We start from the raw sequence: 15,355 nt of genomic DNA, 5'->3' as shown, positions 1-15,355 counted from the left end.
AAATATTCATATATTCGAGATTAGGAAGACGACATAATAGAAAAGATATAGCAAATTTTACGAACAGAACCGGACCAGGACGCTGGTGACATTTTAAGCACTAGATGCATCTGAGACGTTGTTTCATCAAAGTTTAGGACCGTTACCTTTCACACAAGAACTGACTGCAATTTATTCCCACCTGTGCTATGTGGACAAATGTGCTATGATTTCTTCCTCCGTGCAAGCTCCATCGGTGACGTAGGCAAAGTCTGTTAACTTCGGGGGATAGATTTCCTGTAGAGACACAAAAGTTTAGCAAAGACCAATATTTAGAAATCATTTCTCCTAAATACTGTTTACCTGCGTGAATATAGGTTCTTCAAATAAATTTTATTCAAAAAAATGACAAACTTACTTCTAATTTCGCGGCGATAAATAAGGCGGTGACACCGACAAGCTGTAACCTCGTTTTGTGAATGTTGGTTGTGTTGTAAAGATATCGATCAATGTAGTCGATCGATAAATAAAACGTCTCCCAGTGTAAAGTATACACCTTTGATACCTGCAAAGAGACACACTAGCGTTAGACAAGATACTTTCCATTATCTTGCTTTCCCCTAGAGTTTAGAAGTTGAGTTGCTACCTCCATTAACTAGTCTAGCAGGATGGTGCGCACTAGAGGTTGCAAATCTTCGTGTCTCGACAAGTAAGCGCTGTTTCGGTAATAAAGCGAATCTTCGTCGACCATCGAGCGCCATAATTTGTCAGAGTCGGCCCAGCTGAAACAAACAAGACGATTTGAATGTGGGCTCTCAGATTGAGAACAAAAATAACAACACATGTGGTTATAGTTAATGTGAAAGTTAAAATTGATGTTAATAATAGTCATATAACAAGTAAGTTCTACTATTATTTCCAACAGCTTTCAAGTATGAATGGAAGATAATTTAAAATACCTTCAGCTTTTCAATGCTGTTTTTGATTTCTATGTGTAAAAGAAAACAAAAGCCAAACATTTCCGAGAATAATGACATAATGGTGTTAGTAATTGTTCTAGATACTGTGGTGTCATGAATTTGAACATATCGCGCCACTGCAAAGTCGTGCACGATAAAAAAATATATAATGGGAAAGGTGATTTCAAGTGCGAACTTTGCAAAAAGTTGCTGACTTCTTGGAATGGCCTCCTGAGACACCTACGTGGCAAGCTTCACGCTTTTTGTTTCGTGACAAAGGAGGGCCGGGCCGGAGCCGTAAGCTATGTTTCAGCTTTAGTTTAATTTCGCCGACTTGGCTGTTGGGTCTTCTTTGTTCGCTACGTCCCTTTATTTGCCTAAGTTATGTAGCATCTCGTTTTGTAGAACGTGATAGAGAGAGAGAGAGGGTTATTAAGCCCTCTTGCATGAAACAGTTAACTAGATCACTAAGATCAGTCGGTTTCATGAGAGAAAAATGAAAGTCAGTCTTGCTTCAACAGGCTGGCTTCATACCAATGTAGCCGGACAAAATACTTACATGATTTAATCCTATTTACACATACTATCTCGATAAACAATGACATTTAATCGCTATAAAATACACATAGCTCGTTGCCATATCTCAAACAATACTGCACCACAAAGCCTATGCATATAAAGGAATACACTTCATTGCTTTTTTCACTAATACATAAACATTTTAACGCATCTTAAGGATATACGTTCTTTTATATTTTAGAATATTAAACAGCAGTTAACATAATTATTCATCCAATATGTTTCTAAACGGTCTGTTTGCAAAGCGTTTTTTATTCGTCATTTTGTACAAGACGTACTTTGTTGTTGTTCCATAACAGTGGTTGCGATTTACCACGGCAAACGAATGAAAACTGCCGACATTGCCTGTGATTATTTTACAGGCAGGCTAAAACAGCTACTGTTGCGTTTTTTAGCAGTTTTGTCATAGTTGCAATATCATCCCCGTGCTTTTCGATTCTGGCTTTGTACTCTGCAAACAACCTTGACTAGAACTCGATGGCAAACTTCTTTCGCGAACGTGCTGCGATCACGCTGTTTCGCATTTTCAGGAAGTCCGACTCGAACGTTACGAGCTTTCAGGTACTGGCGCCAGTCTTTCAATTGGCCTTTGTTGTACCTGTTCACCGAGTAAGAAACTTTTTGGCATAACCTAGAATCCTAGATCATCTGATTAGAAACAGGTAATTCCTTTTTCCTCTTCGTCCACATCTATCTCATGACTTAATACAATTTTAGGTAACGAGGGTCAGCAAGATACTGCCAGAAGATGATAGGTGTGTGTTAAGTTAAAGTTGACATGATAAGGCTTTAGAATTTAGGTAGTAGGCCTATAGTCATATAGTTCGTAGATTAAATAAATCTTTCAGGGAGCTTTTGAATTCTTCTTCGAAGACGTCATCTCATCAATGGAAGCACGTATTCACGAATTGCAGAATGAGAGGAAACGCAAGATTTGCATCGGTCTACCACAAGTTTGTGATTTCAAAACGTTGTAGTCCATTAACCTGGACACATACAAGATGAAACATTTGCAGGTTAGGACGTTCTGGTATTTGTGATTAATTTTGACATGAAACTTTCTTTGTACAAACTACAGATACAATCTACTATATAACAAACCCCATTCTACAACCCTGTCTAGTTAGTTCGAATCTTTGCAGTTACATTTGCGCGAATTCTCGCTCAATTCAAAAAGACTAGCAAATGGTATCTGGAAGTACAGTACTCAAATGTTATTCTGTAATTCTGTTAACTCTATGTGGCAATTGGTAATTGGAGATAGAAAAGGTTACCATGGGTAGCCAAAAATTAATCCTATTTAGCAAATTGCTACACTCAGTAGCCATCTGTTAACTCTATGTAGCATATGGTAACTGAAATTTTGGCAAATATAAACCCTAAATAACAAAAGATTACATATGGTAGCCAAATGGCAATCCTTTCATTGCCGCCGCAACAATTACACTTTGTATTGGTTTTCACGTCTTTACCTTTAAAAATAATTATGATTTCGTGAAAAGTTTAACTCTCCGGGTTAATTGCCAATTGTAATGTATGTCCGGAGTGATTTAGTCTTTCAAGTCATGATATGATGTTGTGATGTTCATCATTGATCAAATGAATTGCTGAATATAACGGAGACCCAGGTTCACTTATTACGTAATAATGCCGAGTTCGAATAGACCGATAATTAGTTTATCGAAATCCGTGAAAACGAAATACGTTGACAGATTTTTTCATGTAACTGCTTTATGGTTTTGGAAGGCGTTTTGCGTTATGGAAGGTACTCATCTGGCAATCCGGTTTTGCTATGCCCGTAGTGATTTAATTCTTTAAGTCTGTGCAACTTGAAACTTATGGAGTAATTTCACCAACCTAATTCGCGCAATTAACTGGCCGATAACATCGAGTTCAGTTCGACTCATAAAACGTATGGCGCGAGCAGTGACGGCAGCAACAAACAATTGCTGTACCTGGAGGCTGTCACATAAGAGCCAATGCTGGCAGCCCCGGGAAAAGTAAAACATTTCCAGGGTGGATAACAGCACCTTTGTTTGTGCACTTTTTGTCATCATTACGATGCCACAGGTATATAGACACTTAAACCATCTAAATTTAAATGAAATTGAACAACAGCAAATTTTATTTTTATAACAGCAGGGAGATGATAAAAGTGACCCAGCAACAGAAGAAAATGACGGGTCATGAATAAGCATTATGGACAAGTGCAGTCGGAAATCACAAAATCGGGATCTTCTAATACTGGATTAAATAAGAACAAAAACTGTCCGTAAGTTCTACTATTATTTCCAACAGCTTTCAAGTATGAATGGAAGATAATTTAAAATACCTTCAGCTTTTCAATGCTGTTTTTGATTTCTATGTGTAAAAGAAAACAAAAGCCAAACATTTCCGAGAATAATGACATAATGGTGTTAGTAATTGTTCTAGATACTGTGGTGTCATGAATTTGAACATATCGCGCCACTGCAAAGTCGTGCACGATAAAAAAATATATAATGGGAAAGGTGATTTCAAGTGCGAACTTTGCAAAAAGTTGCTGACTTCTTGGAATGGCCTCCTGAGACACCTACGTGGCAAGCTTCACGCTTTTTGTTTCGTGACAAAGGAGGGCCGGGCCGGAGCCGTAAGCTATGTTTCAGCTTTAGTTTAATTTCGCCGACTTGGCTGTTGGGTCTTCTTTGTTCGCTACGTCCCTTTATTTGCCTAAGTTATGTAGCATCTCGTTTTGTAGAACGTGATAGAGAGAGAGAGAGGGTTATTAAGCCCTCTTGCATGAAACAGTTAACTAGATCACTAAGATCAGTCGGTTTCATGAGAGAAAAATGAAAGTCAGTCTTGCTTCAACAGGCTGGCTTCATACCAATGTAGCCGGACAAAATACTTACATGATTTAATCCTATTTACACATACTATCTCGATAAACAATGACATTTAATCGCTATAAAATACACATAGCTCGTTGCCTTATCTCAAACAATACTGCACCACAAAGCCTATGCATATAAAGGAATACACTTCATTGCTTTTTTCACTAATACATAAACATTTTAACGCATCTTAAGGATATACGTTCTTTTATATTTTAGAATATTAAACAGCAGTTAACATAATTATTCATCCAATATGTTTCTAAACGGTCTGTTTGCAAAGCGTTTTTTATTCGTCATTTTGTACAAGACGTACTTTGTTGTTGTTCCATAACAGTGGTTGCGATTTACCACGGCAAACGAATGAAAACTGCCGACATTGCCTGTGATTATTTTACAGGCAGGCTAAAACAGCTACTGTTGCGTTTTTTAGCAGTTTTATCATAGTTGCAATATCATCCCCGTGCTTTTCGATTCTGGCTTTGTACTCTGCAAACAACCTTGACTAGAACTCGATGGCAAACTTCTTTCGCGAACGTGCTGCGATCACGCTGTTTCGCATTTTCAGGAAGTCCGACTCGAACGTTACGAGCTTTCAGGTACTGGCGCCAGTCTTTCAATTGGCCTTTGTTGTACCTGGTCACCGAGTAAGAAACTTTTTGGCATAACCTAGAATCCTAGATCATCTGATTAGAAACAGGTAATTCCTTTTTCCTCTTCGTCCACATCTATCTCATGACTTAATACAATTTTAGGTAACGAGGGTCAGCAAGATACTGCCAGAAGATGATAGGTGTGTGTTAAGTTAAAGTTGACATGATAAGGCTTTAGAATTTAGGTAGTAGGCCTATAGTCATATAGTTCGTAGATTAAAAAAATCTTTCAGGGAGCTTTTGAATTCTTCTTCGAAGACGTCATCTCATCAATGGAAGCACGTATTCACGAATTGCAGAATGAGAGGAAACGCAAGATTTGCATCGGTCTACCACAAGTTTGTGATTTCAAAACGTTGTAGTCCATTAACCTGGACACATACAAGATGAAACATTTGCAGGTTAGGACGTTCGGGTATTTGTGATTAATTTTGACATGAAACTTTCTTTGTACAAACTACAGATACAATCTACTATATAACAAACCCCATTCTACAACCCTGTCTAGTTAGTTCGAATCTTTGCAGTTACATTTGCGCGAATTCTCGCTCAATTCAAAAAGACTAGCAAATGGTATCTGGAAGTACAGTACTCAAATGTTATTCTGTAATTCTGTTAACTCTATGTGGCAATTGGTAATTGGAGATAGAAAAGGTTACCATGGGTAGCCAAAAATTAATCCTATTTAGCAAATTGCTACACTCAGTAGCCATCTGTTAACTCTATGTAGCAAATGGTAACTGAAATTATGGCAAATATAAACCCTAAATAACAAAAGATTACATATGGTAGCCAAATGGCAATCCTTTCATTGCCGCCGCAACAATTACACTTTGTATTGGTTTTCACGTCTTTACCTTTAAAAATAATTATGATTTCGTGAAAAGTTTAACTCTCCGGGTTAATTGCCAATTGTAATGTATATCCGGAGTGATTTAGTCTTTCAAGTCATGATATGATGTTGTGATGTTAATCATTGATCAAATGAATTGCTGAATATAACGGAGACCCAGGTTCACTTATTACGTAATAATGCCGAGTTCGAATAGACCGATAATTAGTTTATCGAAATCCGTAAAAACGAAATACGTTGACAGATTTTGTCATGTAACTGCTTTATGGTTTTGGAAGGCGTTTTGCGTTATGGAAGGTACTCATCTGGCAATCCGGTTTTGCTATGCCCGTAGTGATTTATTTCTTTAAGTCTTTGCAACTTGAAACTTATGGAGTAATTTCACCAACCTAATTCGCGCAATTAACTGGCCGATAACATCGAGTTCAGTTCGACTCATAAAACGTATGGCGCGAGAAGTGACGGCAGCAACAAACAATTGCTGTACCTGGAGGCTGTCACATAAGAGCCAATGCTGGCAGCCCCGGGAAAAGTAAAACATTTCCAGGGTGGATAACAGCACCTTTGTTTGTGCACTTTTTGTCATCATTACGATGCCACAGGTATATAGACACTTAAACCATCTAAATTTAAATGAAATTGAACAACAGCAAATTTTATTTTTATAACAGCAGGGAGATGATAAAAGTGACCCAGCAACAGAAGAAAATGACGGGTTATGAATAAGCATTATGGACAAGTGCAGTCGGAAATCACAAAATCGGGATCTTCTAATACTGGATTAAATAAGAAGAAAAACTGTCCGTAAGTTCTACTATTATTTCCAACAGCTTTCAAGTATGAATGGAAGATAATTTAAAATACCTTCAGCTTTTCAATGCTGTTTTTGATTTCTATGTGTAAAAGAAAACAAAAGCCAAACATTTCCGAGAATAATGACATAAAGGTGTTAGTAATTGTTCTAGATACTGTGGTGTCATGAATTTGAACATATCGCGCAACTGCAAAGTCGTGCACGATAAAAAAATAATGGGAAAGGTGATTTCAAGTGCGAACTTTGCAAACAGTTGCTGACTTCTTGGAATGGCCTCCTGAGACACCTACGTGGCAAGCAAGGAGGGCCGGGCCGGAGCCGTAACCTATGTTTCAGCTTTAGTTTAATTTCGCCGACTTGGCTGTTGGGTCTTCTTTGTTCGCTACGTCCCTTTATTTGCCTAAGTTATGTAGCATCTCGTTTTGTAGAACGTGATAGAGAGAGAGAGAGGGTTATTAAGCCCTCTTGCATGAAACAGTTAACTAGATCACTAAGATCAGTCGGTTTCATGAGAGAAAAATGAAAGGCAGTCTTGCTTCAACAGGCTGGCTTCATACCAATGTAGCCACATCGGAATTTTGAGTGTCGAGTCACGGGTAGCTAAGTCTTTTGTTTCCACCACGTGTCCACGTTTTATAGGTATTCGAGAGACTGTGAGTTGGTAATTAGCTGTGGAGAGTGGAGTGGTAGTTTTTTTAAATGGGGTTTCTAAGAGTACCGCGTCAATGTGGTCATCGAAAGCAGTGTTTTTGTAAGTTTGTAAGATAAATCGTTCTTTGACAAGATTGCGAGCAAAAGTTAGCAACCATGATTATGCACACATCGCCAATTCGTACAACATTTCAGGACAAATTTTGAAACTTGAAAAGGTAAGGAACGTTAGAGCCATGTACATTTTGTGACATTTATTGGATTTCGTTATGAGATGCTATGGTTTTGGTTGTTGTGGTCGCCGTTGTTTTGGCCAGTTGAACAACTTCATTATTATATTTTTTCTTGTTTATATCTTTATCTTGTTATATGACTATTATTAACATCAATTTTAACTTTCACATTAACCATAACCACATGTGTTGTTATTTTTGTTCTCAACCTGAAAGCCCACATTCAAATCGTCTTGTTTGTTTCAGCTGGGCCGACTCTGACGATTTATGGCGCTCGATGGTCGACAAAGATTCGCTTTATTACCGAAACAGCGCTTACTTGTCGAGACACGAAGATTTGCAACCTCTAGTGCGCACCATCCTGCTAGACTAGTTAATGGAGGTAGCAACTCAACTTCTAAACTCTAGGGGAAAGCAAGATAATGGAAAGTATGTTGTCTAACGCTAGTGTGTCTCTTTGCAGGTATCAAAGGTGTATACTTTACACTGGGAGACGTTTTATTTAGCGATCGACTACATTGATCGATATCTTTACAACACAACCAACATTCACAAAACGAGGTTACAGCTTGTCGGTGTCACCGCCTTATTTATCGCCGCAAAATTAGAAGTAAGTTTGTCATTTTTTTGAATAAAATTTATTTGAAGAACCTATATTCACGCAGGTAAACAGTATTTAGGAGAAATGATTTCTAAATATTGGTCTTTGCTAAACTTTTGTGTCTCTACAGGAAATCTATCCCCCGAAGTTAACAGACTTTGCCTACGTCACCGATGGAGCTTGCACGGAGGAAGAAATCATATCCCAGGAATTGTTAATCCTTAGCACACTCAAGTGGTCGCTTTCCCCAGTCACAGTGGTGTCCTAGCTAAACGTTTATCTTCAGACAGCTCACGCGGTCACGCCGCTTTCGCCGCCAATGCTCCGTCATCCGCTTTTTTTCCTTCCTCAATATCCGCAAGAAACATTTGTCCACATATCACAGGTGGGAATAAATTGCAGTCAGTTCTTGTGTGAAAGGTAACGGTCCTAAACTTTGATGAAACAACGTCTCAGATGCATCTAGTGCTTAAAATGTCACCAGCGTCCCGGTCCGGTTCTGTTCGTAAAATTTGCTATATTTTTTCTATTATGTCGTCTTCCTAATCTCGAATATATGAATATTTCGACTGTGAGTTGCCGCCGATTTATTGACCCACTTTGCTTGTGTTTTGCATTCATGCAGTTATTAGCAATTAGCAAACAATATAACTAATATCGGGACTTTCCGCGTACAGCTACCTCACATCTTCACTTGCTGGATATTTAACGTGCGGTTTCAGAAACTGCGTCAAGTGTCGAGTAATCTTAACTGTTCTTATTTCCATTCTAGTTGATCGACCTCTTTACATTGGACATCAAAAGTCTTCAGTTTCCATCCGTTTTCTTGGCTGTGTCCGCCTTGTACCATTTTTCATCGCGGGAGCTCGACACCCAAGTTTCAGGCTTTCAGTTCTTAGACATCGCCGCTGTAAGTAATTCTATAAGCACTGGGATAATTCTAGTATAAGAGTGTTATAAGATTTAGATAATACTAGGAGTGTTATCAGCAATGTCTATCAATTTATTTACGGCATTTTACCTAATTTTGAGTTTATTGCTTTAAAAATCGGTTTTCCGGTGTTTGTCGGATTATTTATATCATTTATTTTTAAGGCATTAGGTGCCCTATATAGTTGGTTTTGTTAATATTGCCTGAATTTTGCGTGTTTTAATTGAACTCTTTATGCGTTTAGTGTGTTCACTTAATGGCGTTGTTTGCGATAACAGTCCCACACAGTGGTCTTCAACCTATGAAACAATTCAGCAGGGTGGAAGCAAGTGACGTACAAAATATTCAAACTCACACGAATAACATTGACACCTTTGTAAGTTAGCGGTAAACAATTCGGCTGATTTTGAACTGTTTTACTAAGTGTATGTTTTGCTTGTATGGCTCATCTTGGTTAAAGTTGGAATTGAACCTTAAAAGAGGACAAATGGTAGGCGTATTATAATTAATTATAATTATAAACTAATAAACTTTGGCACATTGAGAGCTCTTTAGTCAAACGGAAAGGCTTCCCATAGAGAGTCAGGGTCTTTGAAAAGAATTAGAGAAATTAAATTGAATGGAAATGTCCAAGTGGTTTAACGAAACAAAAGCTGGGTATGACCTCGCTCAGTCAAAAGCAATAAATCAAACAATCGTTCTCATTATTCTCATTTCTCACAACTAAACTTATCAAATAAAACCCATGATAAATGTGATTTTATACAATGACTCAACTGAAGCATAAACAAACATTTGCAGTTTGGAGTTTGATTTGTGAGCTAAACTAGCCGACGAAAGAGAAGTTGCTGCAGCGCTATCTACATAAAAAAAAATTCAATTGGCGTGATCATAAACAGTTAACAAGGGACAGTCTCTTTTGGAAGTAGGTGCTATCGACGGGGTTAACGAGTTAATCCAACGTCGATCGCCGAATGTTTTTTGTTGCCCGCGAATGATTTTGCGCAAGGGTAATTGCTGCGTTGATAGTCTGGTTTCTGAAAGGTGGGTGATGAATATGATAAGTTATCACTGTGTCATAAATTACCAATTGCTGTATGATTTGTGAAACTGGCCAATGTTTGTGTGTGGTGATCGTTGTTGCCATGTTTAGTTAAATTAATCGCGTTGGTTTGGTGAATTATGATTTGTGAAATTAGTACTTGTTTGTCCGGAACTCTTTGTTCCATTGTTAGCGTTAGATCGTGGGTAATGAGGTGGTTTAGACACTTAAATTTGTTGTATTTGTGGCTGTAGTGGGTAAGAAATTGCGACGTCTGATGGTGACCACTTAAAAAATGTAGCACGAATTCGTTTATTAACTGGTTGAGTAAGATTCGTTTGACCTACTGCACTCATTAATTCGCGCATTAAATCTTTGGAAGATAGAACACGAAGTGTCAGATCAGCCAACAAAAACTCTAAATAATCCTCAGTCCTCACGTTTATCAAAATTTTTCAAGATTTCATTGATTATTATGTCGTAACAGTTATGAGCATACGCAGAAGGTAAACAAAGTAGCCCGAGGTCTGTCGCCGGAATTGCCTCTACCGCTAACATGTGACGATTAGTTTTTGAAGTGATTTGATAAAGGGAAAATTTATGTTCAAGGTGGGAAATCCACGCTTCGGGATTGATTTACATGCTATACATGAAATACAAAATACTTACATGATTTAATCCTATTTACACATACTATCTCGATAAACAATGACATTTAATCGCTATAAAATACACATAGCTCGTTGCCATATCTCAAACAATACTGCACCACAAAGCCTATGCATATAAAGGAATACACTTCATTGCTTTTTTCACTAATACATAAACATTTTAACGCATCTTAAGGATATACGTTCTTTTATATTTTAGAATATTAAACAGCAGTTAACATAATTATTCATCCAATATGTTTCTAAACGGTCTGTTTGCAAAGCGTTTTTTATTCGTCATTTTGTACAAGACGTACTTTGTTGTTGTTCCATAACAGTGGTTGCGATTTACCACGGCAAACGAATGAAAACTGCCGACATTGCCTGTGATTATTTTACAGGCAGGCTAAAACAGCTACTGTTGCGTTTTTTAGCAGTTTTGTCATAGTTGCAATATCATCCCCGTGCTTTTCGATTCTGGCTTTGTACTCTGCAAACAACCTTGACTAGAACTCGATGGCAAACTTCTTTCGCGAACGTGCTGCGATCACGCTGTTTCGCATTTTCAGGAAGTCCGACTCGAACGTTACGAGCTTTCAGGTACTGGCGCCAGTCTTTCAATTGGCCTTTGTTGTACCTGTTCACCGAGTAAGAAACTTTTTGGCATAACCTAGAATCCTAGATCATCTGATTAGAAACAGGTAATTCCTTTTTCCTCTTCGTCCACATCTATCTCATGACTTAATACAATTTTAGGTAACGAGGGTCAGCAAGATACTGCCAGAAGATGATAGGTGTGTGTTAAGTTAAAGTTGACATGATAAGGCTTTAGAATTTAGGTAGTAGGCCTATAGTCATATAGTTCGTAGATTAAATAAATCTTTCAGGGAGCTTTTGAATTCTTCTTCGAAGACGTCATCTCATCAATGGAAGCACGTATTCACGAATTGCAGAATGAGAGGAAACGCAAGATTTGCATCGGTCTACCACAAGTTTGTGATTTCAAAACGTTGTAGTCCATTAACCTGGACACATACAAGATGAAACATTTGCAGGTTAGGACGTTCTGGTATTTGTCATTAATTTTGACATGAAACTTTCTTTGTACAAACTACAGATACAATCTACTATATAACAAACCCCATTCTACAACCCTGTCTAGTTAGTTCGAATCTTTGCAGTTACATTTGCGCGAATTTTCGCTCAATTCAAAAAGACTAGCAAATGGTATCTGGAAGTACAGTACTCAAATGTTATTCTGTAATTCTGTTAACTCTATGTGGCAATTGGTAATTGGAGATAGAAAAGGTTACCATGGGTAGCCAAAAATTAATCCTATTTAGCAAATTGCTACACTCAGTAGCCATCTGTTAACTCTATGTAGCAAATGGTAACTGAAATTATGGCAAATATAAACCCTAAATAACAAAAGATTACATATGGTAGCCAAATGGCAATCCTTTCATTGCCGCCGCAACAATTACACTTTGTATTGGTTTTCACGTCTTTACCTTTAAAAATAATTATGATTTCGTGAAAAGTTTAACTCTCCGGGTTAATTGCCAATTGTAATGTATATCCGGAGTGATTTAGTCTTTCAAGTCATGATATGATGTTGTGATGTTAATCATTGATCAAATGAATTGCTGAATATAACGGAGACCCAGGTTCACTTATTACGTAATAATGCCGAGTTCGAATAGACCGATAAATAATTAGTTTATCGAAATCCGTAAAAACGAAATACGTTGACAGATTTTGTCATGTAACTGCTTTATGGTTTTGGAAGGCGTTTTGCGTTATGGAAGGTACTCATCTGGCAATCCGGTTTTGCTACGCCCGTAGTGATTTAATTCTTTAAGTCTTTGCAACTTGAAACTTATGGAGTAATTTCACCAACCTAATTCGCGCAATTAACTGGCCGATAACATCGAGTTCAGTTCGACTCATAAAACGTATGGCGCGAGCAGTGACGGCAGCAACAAACAATTGCTGTACCTACAGGCTGTCACATAAGAGCCAATGCTGGCAGCCCCGGGAAAAGTAAAACATTTCCAGGGTGGATAACAGCACCTTTGTTTGTGCACTTTTTGTCATCATTACGATGCCACAGGTATATAGACACTTAAACCATCTAAATTTAAATGAAATTGAACAACAGCAAATTTTATTTTTATAACAGCAGGGAGATGATAAAAGTGACCCAGCAACAGAACAAAATGACGGGTCATGAATAAGCATTATGGACAAGTGCAGTCGGAAATCACAAAATCGGGATCTTCTAATACTGGATTAAATAAGAACAAAAACTGTCCGTAAGTTCTACTATTATTTCCAACACCTTTCAAGTATGAATGGAAGATAATTTAAAATACCTTCAGCTTTTCAATGCTGTTTTTGATTTCTATGTGTAAAAGAAAACAAAAGCCAAACATTTCCGAGAATAATGACATAATGGTGTTAGTAATTGTTCTAGATACTGTGGTGTCATGAATTTGAACATATCGCGCCACTGCAAAGTCGTGCACGATAAAAAAATAATGGGAAAGGTGATTTCAAGTGCGAACTTTGCAAAAAGTTGCTGACTTCTTGGAATGGCCTCCTGAGACACCTACGTGGCAAGCAAGGAGGGCCGGGCCGGAGCCGTAACCTATGTTTCAGCTTTAGTTTAATTTCGCCGACTTGGCTGTTGGGTCTTCTTTGTTCGCTACGTCCCTTTATTTGCCTAAGTTATGTAGCATCTCGTTTTGTAGAACGTGATAGAGAGAGAGAGAGGGTTATTAAGCCCTCTTGCATGAAACAGTTAACTAGATCACTAAGATCAGTCGGTTTCATGAGAGAAAAATGAAAGACAGTCTTGCTTCAACAGGCTGGCTTCATACCAATGTAGCCACATCGGAATTTTGAGTGTCGAGTTACGGGTAGCTAAGTCTTTTGTTTCCACCACGTGTCCACGTTTTATAGGTATTCGAGAGACTGTGAGTTGGTAATTAGCTGTGGAGAGTGGAGTGGTAGTTTTTTTAAATGGGGTTTCTAAGAGTACCGCGTCAATGTGGTCATCGAAAGCAGTGTTTTTGTAAGTTTGTAAGATAAATCGTTCTTTGACAAGATTGCGAGCCAACCACATCTGGCCTAAAACCACCTCAAAAGAAGAAGCGGCTTCAATGTTCTATTTGTACTGATATAAATCGACACAGACCTTTATCGCGATCGAAAGGCTGCTGCCAGGTGTGTGGAATATCCACCTGTTCCAAGCACGTCACACAAGTTTGTAGTCGCTGCCTGCCTGATCCAGTTCAACTTTTGACTGATCCGCAGATTGACAATTGATTGTTCCGGCAAATGTACATATAAACTGATGTGCTGTTCTGATTGAAAGCAGTACCACTACTATGATTTTTACATTTTTATGGCGGATCGGCAACAGCATTGTTAACGTTTTCAACTGTCATCTTATCTATTCTGCGATTCACACAGTCAGTCAGTATTAGTTATAGCGATAATATAGTACTTTAATCGATGAAATGTAAAGAAACCGTTTTGCTTTACACAGGGTAATAATTTGTACCAGTTCACATGTAGTACGATATATATTACTCGTGTACGGTTTACAAGTGGTGTAACGTATTACTTGTGAGTTGTGATGTGGGTGAAAACAGTTACATCAATGAGATTGAACAAAATCACACGAGGTTACAAAAAACTACAAAAAAAAGTTTTTTACTGTCATCTTTATCTATTCTGCGATTCATTCAGTCAGTCAGTACTAGTTATAGCGATAATAAATAATTTAATCGATGAAATGTAACGAATCCGTTTTTCTTCACATAGGGTGGTAGTTTGTACCAGTTCACATGTAGGTTCGTGTGTTTGTGGTGTATGCTTTACAACACAAGTGCACTGTACTTTTTGTGGGGTTGGGTGAAAACAGCTAGACCAATGAGATTTAATAAAATCACCCCAGTTTACCCAAAACAATTCAGAAAAAAGGCAAGATGTTTTTTTAGCAAATTTTATGTAGATTTGCCATCCAGAAAATGGCGGGCCTTCCGGTAATTGAAACCCTTCATCAGTAAGTGAAGAGGTTAGGTGTTGCTCAAAGTTTGCAGCGGCGCATTATGAATCTTTCGTGACCTTGTACTTTGTTTTTAAGCTGATCCATGTTCTGTCAATGTTATTGAAACCAAACTTTTTCTTAACCAGGAACTGTCCGCTCGACAGCTAGTCAAATAGCTAGGTTGGCTTTAACATCTTTTAATGGAATTTTCTTCAACAAAAACAATGATTTTCTCGCTATCAACACTACCACACAGCCGAGCGCAACATTACCACAAAACAAATTCCAAGCGACTAAGGATTCCCCGTTGGACGCTAAATACATTACTGATTGGGCCCTCGAGCTAACGATCAGAGAGGTCACGAGTATAAACAAGTAAAACACGGCATGTCGTGAACATGCATATAAAGACAATACAATGCGAATAAAAACGGTGTATAACGTGATGGATATAAAAACAGTGTATAACGTGATGGATAT

At 38.0% G+C, this 15,355-nt stretch overlaps 1 long non-coding RNA gene and 1 pseudogene across 1 annotated transcript in view; both read left to right on the top strand.

Moving 5' to 3' along the window:
- The window catches only part of LOC143453769 (uncharacterized), a 126,464-nt gene that overhangs the window by 14,565 nt on the left and 96,544 nt on the right, over window positions 1–15,355 (top strand). The gene's annotated exons all lie outside the window — the stretch shown is intronic.
- On the top strand, window positions 4,906–11,609 carry LOC143444155 (G1/S-specific cyclin-E1-like; annotated as a pseudogene).

This window comes from Clavelina lepadiformis, chromosome 1 (assembly GCF_947623445.1).
Source record: "Clavelina lepadiformis chromosome 1, kaClaLepa1.1, whole genome shotgun sequence".
Lineage (NCBI taxonomy): Eukaryota > Metazoa > Chordata > Ascidiacea > Aplousobranchia > Clavelinidae > Clavelina > Clavelina lepadiformis.
The sequence above is the reverse complement of the archived record's forward strand: the minus strand, read 5'-3'. Positions and strand labels throughout refer to the sequence as shown.